The sequence below is a fragment of the Rutidosis leptorrhynchoides genome, chromosome 7 (genome assembly GCF_046630445.1).
Source record: "Rutidosis leptorrhynchoides isolate AG116_Rl617_1_P2 chromosome 7, CSIRO_AGI_Rlap_v1, whole genome shotgun sequence".
NCBI lineage: Eukaryota > Viridiplantae > Streptophyta > Magnoliopsida > Asterales > Asteraceae > Rutidosis > Rutidosis leptorrhynchoides.
The window spans coordinates 265,955,190-265,961,171 of NC_092339.1; positions in this window are offsets into that span (position 1 = coordinate 265,955,190).

The following is a 5,982-nucleotide window of genomic DNA, read 5'->3' on the forward strand; positions in this document are numbered from 1 at the left end:
TTTTATACACAGGTTATGTGTAAGAGATTTTGTACACGAGATATGTGTACGGTTACTAAGATTTATGAAAAATGGTTTCGTACACAAGAAAGGTGTACTGTATTTAAAAGATATCGCATGTACATTACAGGTGGGTATAGGATTCGGGCCCATTTGTACCATGCAACATTTAAATCTTGTGGTCTATCAAAATGATGAATTTTTATTGTTTATGATAAACTTATGAACTCACCAACCTTTTGGTTGACACTTGAAAGCATGTTTATTCTCAGATATGAAAGAAATATTCCACTGTGCATTTGCTCATATTAGAGATATTACTTGGAGTCATTCATGACATATTTCAAAAGACGTTGCATTCGAGTCATCGAGTTCATCAAGATTATTATTAAGTCAATTATAGTTGGAGGTATTATGAAATAGTATGCTTGCCGTCAACTTTCGATGTAAAGAAAGTTTGTCTTTTAAAAACGAATGCAATGTTTGTAAAATGTATCATATAGATGTCAAGTACCTCGCGATGTAACCAAATGTAATGTATTCGTCCAGATGGATTAGGATGGGTCACTACAGTTGGTATCAGAGCGGTGGTCTTAGCGAACTAGGTCTTGCATTAGTGTGTCTAACTGATAGTTGTTTAGATGCATTAGTGAGTCTGGACTTCGACCGTGTCTGCATATCAAAAGTTTTGCTTATCATTTCTAGTCGGAAATCATCTACTTATCATCCGTAGGAAATTACCTGCTTATCATTCTTAGTCTAGACACATCTTACTGCCTCTATTGCATAGACAGTGTATAGATAAATTCATATCTTAGTGTATCTGTTATTGTTACCTTTGCCTGACAGCTTCCGTAGATTTCTCCATAACTTATGGGATTTTAGTATTATATATGCATATGTAAATTATGTATTGCAGGGTAATAATCTACATCCTATAATCTATTTCTTATCGAAAATCCTTCATCTGATCATACGAGATGAATCTCTCAACCAGTTTGAATTTCTCGGATTCCAACAGCTATTCCGATATGGAATTCCACCTAAGCTCCGAAAGCAGTGTCATCAGAATGAATCAACCAATTCATCTTATGGGTTCGTGATCTACTTAATTATTGGAGACAAGAAGAAGGTGATTCTTTTCACCCACCGAATTTCCCTTTTGACGAAGAATCAGAAGCACTTACTAGCGAACCTATCCGAAACACCATTTTCAGCCTCGTTTCCATGGTAGCTCATCACGATTATATTCTATCCACGATTCTAAACCTTACTCATCCGCTCGTTCCGACCGACAATCATCTCGAAATAATGGAAGAAGTCAACGAACTTCGCGCCCGAGTTGTAGCCCTGGAAAGCATGGTGCAAAACTTACCAGCTTCAGCAACATCAATACCAGTACCACCAACAACCCAAATTTCAACATCACACGCCTCAACATATCATTATGTACCTCCAGCATAATCATCATACTACATGATATTCTACATCATTTATCTTCGTTCGACATGATGGTTATGTAACCTCTAATGTTTTAGAGATTATTCATTCTAATTCCAACCGAAAACCAAATGAGTTTAATATAATATTAACTCATTAAATCCATGGTTACATCTGAAGAAAATATATACGTATATATATTTTCATAAAGATTGTAATTAAAAATTCTTTTGTACAAACTGTTAATGGTGAAAATATTTTAACGGGTAGGTAATACCCGAGGAATATTTAGATTTCACCTTAATAAGTTACACTGTACATTCGTTGAAGCTGATTCAACAGTCATTTACTATCCTACTTACAACCACTGATATACGTATCCGTTCATCGCAGAATAACTATTTTCATTCAATTTCATATTTGGATTTTGATCTATCAGAATCCAACAAGTGGCATAATGAAGAAAACATTTAACAAAATAAAATTTGTTAAAAACAAACAAATTAACTATGAGAAATTCTGTTAAGAATCCACGCTAACAAAATCCTAGCTAACTGATTAATTCTGTATTACATTTTATTTATCGCAATTTATTTATCGCAATTTAAATTCCCGCAATTTTATTTATCGTCATTTAATTTCTATTATTTATTTCATGCACTTAAAATATCAGGACACGTATACAAGGTTTTGACATAACATATCGACGCATCTATATATATTATTTGGAATAACCATAGACACTCTATATGCAGTAATGCGGGAGTGAGCTATACAGGTTGAGGTTGATTCTACAATAATATATATACTTTGAGTTGTGATCGAGGTTAAAAACCGCCCAAAGTCGACAAAAGAGCTACGCTGACATTAAAAGAAAAGATATAGAATTTGAAATTGGAGAGATGGTCATGCTTAAAGTTTCACCTTGGAAAGGCGTTGTTCGATTTGGTAAATGAGGGAAATTAAATCCAAGGTATATTGGACCATTCAAGATTATTGATCGTGTCTGACCAGTAGCTTACCGACTTGAGTTACCTCAACAACTCGCGGCTGTACATAACACTTTTCACGTCTCGAATTTGAAGAAATGTTTTGCTAAAGAAGATCTCACTATTCCGTTAGATGAAATCCAAATCAACGAAAAACTTCAATTCATCGAAGAACCCGTCAAAATAATGGATCGTGAGGTTAAAAGACTTAAGCAAAACAAGATACCAATTATTAAGGTTCGATGGAATGCTCGTAGAGGACCCGAGTTCACCTGGGAGCGTGAAGATCAGATGAAGAGGAAATACCCGCATCTATTTCCAGAAGATTCGTCAACACCTTCAACAGCTTAAAATTTCGGGACGAAATTTATTTAACGGGTAGGTACTGTAGTGACCCGAACTTTTCCATGTTTATATATATTAATTGAGATTGATATTTACATGATTAAATGTTTCCAACATGTTAAGCAATTAAACTTGTTAAGACTTGATTAATTGAAATATGTTTCATATAGACAATTGACCACCCAAGTTGATCGGTGATTCACGAACGTTAAAACTTGTAAAAACTATATGATGACATATATATGGATATATATATATATAGTTAACATGATACTATGATAAGTAAACATATCATTAAGTATATTAACAATGAACTACATATGTAAAAACAAGACTACTAACTTAATGATTTTTAAACGAGACATATATGTAACGATTATCGTTGTAAAGACATTTAATGTATATATATCATATTAAGAGATATTCATACATGATAATATCATGATAATATAATAATTTAAAATCTTATTTGATATTATAAACATTGGATTAACAACATTTAACAAGATCGTTAACCTAAAGGTTTCAAAACAACACTTACATGTAACGACTAACGATGACTTAACGACTCAGTTAAAATGTATATACATGGAGTGTTTTAATATGTATTTATATACTTTTGAAAGACTTCAATACACTTATCAAAATACTTCTACTTAACAAAAATGCTTACAATTACATCCTCGTTCAGTTTCATCAACAATTCTACTCGTGTGCACCCGTATTCGTACTCGTACAATACACAGCTTTTAGATGTTTGTACTATTGGTATATACACTCCAATGATCAGCTCTTAGCAGCCCATGTGAGTCACCTAACACATGTGGGAACCATCATTTGGCAACTAGCATGAAATATCTCATAAAATTACAAAAATATGAGTAATCATTCATGACTTATTTACATGAAAACAAAATTACATATCCTTTATATCTAATCCATACACCAACGACCAAAAACACCTACAAACACTTTCATTCTTCAATTTTATTCATCTAATTGATCTCTCTCAAGTTCTGTCTTCAAGTTCTAAGTGTTCTTCGTATATTCTACAAGTTCTAGTTACATAAAATCAAGAATACTTTCAAGTTTGCTAGCTCACTTCCAATCTTGTAAGGTGATCATCCAACCTCAAGAAATCTTTGTTTCTTATAGTAGGTTATCATTCTAATACAAGGTAATAATCATATTCAAACTTTGGTTCAATTTCTATAACTATAACAATCATATTTCAAGTGATGATCTTACTTGAACTTGTTTTCGTGTCATGATTCTGCTTCAAGAACTTCGAGCCATCCAAGGATCCGTTGAAGCTAGATCCATTTTTTTCTTTTCTAGTAGGTTTATCCAAGGAACTTAAGGTAGTAATGATGTTCATAACATCATTCGATTCATACATATAAAGCTATCTTATTCGAAGGTTTAAACTTGTAATCACTAGAACATAGTTTAGTTAATTCTAAACTTGTTCGCAAACAAAAGTTAATCCTTCTAACTTGACTTTTAAAATCAACTAAACACATGTTCTATATCTATATGATATGCTAACTTAATAATTTAAAACCTGGAAACACGAAAAACACCGTAAAACCGGATTTACGCCGTCGTAGTAACACCGCGGGCTGTTTTGGGTTAGTTAATTAAAAACTATGATAAACTTTGATTTAAAAGTTGTTGTTCTGATAAAATGATTTTTATTATGAACATGAAACTATATCCAAAAATTATGGTTAAACTCAAAGTGGAAGTATGTTTTCTAAAATGGTCATCTAGACGTCGTTCTTTCGACTGAAATGACTACCTTTACAAAAACGACTTGTAACTTATTTTTCCGACAATAAACCTATACTTTTTCTGTTTAGATTCATAAAATAGAGTTCAATATGAAACCATAGCAATTTGATTCACTCAAAACGGATTTAAAATGAAGAAGTTATGGGTAAAACAAGATTGGATAATTTTTCTCATTTTAGCTACGTGAAAATTGGTAACAAATCTATTCCAACCACAACTTAATCAACTTGTATTGTATTTTATGTAATCTTGAGATACCATAGACACGTATACAATGTTTTGACCTATCATGTCGACACATCTATATATATTTCGGAACAACCATAGACACTCTATATGTGAATGTTGGAGTTAGCTATACAGGGTTGAGGTTGATTCCAAAATATATATAGTTTGAGTTGTGATCAATACTGAGATACGTATACACTAGGTCGTGGATTGATTCAAGATAATATTTATCGATTTATTTCTGTACATCTAACTGTGGACAACTAGTTGTAGGTTACTAACGAGGACAGCTGACTTAATAAACTTAAAACATCAAAATATATTAAAAGTGTTGTAAATATATTTTGAACATACTTTGATATATATGTATATATTGTTATAGGTTCGTGAATCAACCAGTGGCCAAGTCTTACTTCCCGACGAAGTAAAAATCCGTGAAAGTGAGTTATAGTCCCACTTTTAAAATCTAATATTTTTGGGATGAGAATACATGCAGGTTTTATAAATTATTTACAAAATAGACACAAGTACGTGAAACTACATTCTATGGCTGAATTATTGAAATCGAATATGCCCTTTTTTATTAAGTCTGGTAATCTAAGAATTAGGGAACAGACACCCTAATTGACACGAATCCTAAAGATAGATCTATTGGGCCTAACAAACCCCATCCAAAGTACCGGATACTTTAGTACTTCGAAATTTATATCATATCCGAAGGGTGTCCCGGAATGATGGGGATATTCTTATATATGCATCTTGTTAATGTCGGTTACCAGGTATTCACCATATGAATGATTTTTATCTCTATGTATGGGATGTGTATTGAAATATGAAATCTTGTGGTCTATTACTATGATTTGATATATATATAGGTTAAACCTATAACTCACCAACATTTTTGTTGATGTTTTAAGCATGTTTATTCTCAGGTGATTATTAAGAGCTTCCGCTATCGCATACTTAAATAAGGACGAGATTTAGAGTCCATGCTTGTATGATATTGTGTAAAAACTGCATTCAAGAAACTTATTTTGTTGTAACATATTTGTATTGTAAACCATTATGTAATGGTCGTGTGTAAACAGGATATTTTAGATTATCATTATTTGATAATCTACGTAAAGCTTTTTAAACCTTTATTGATGAAATAAAGGTTATAGTTTTTTTTAAAATGAATGCAGTC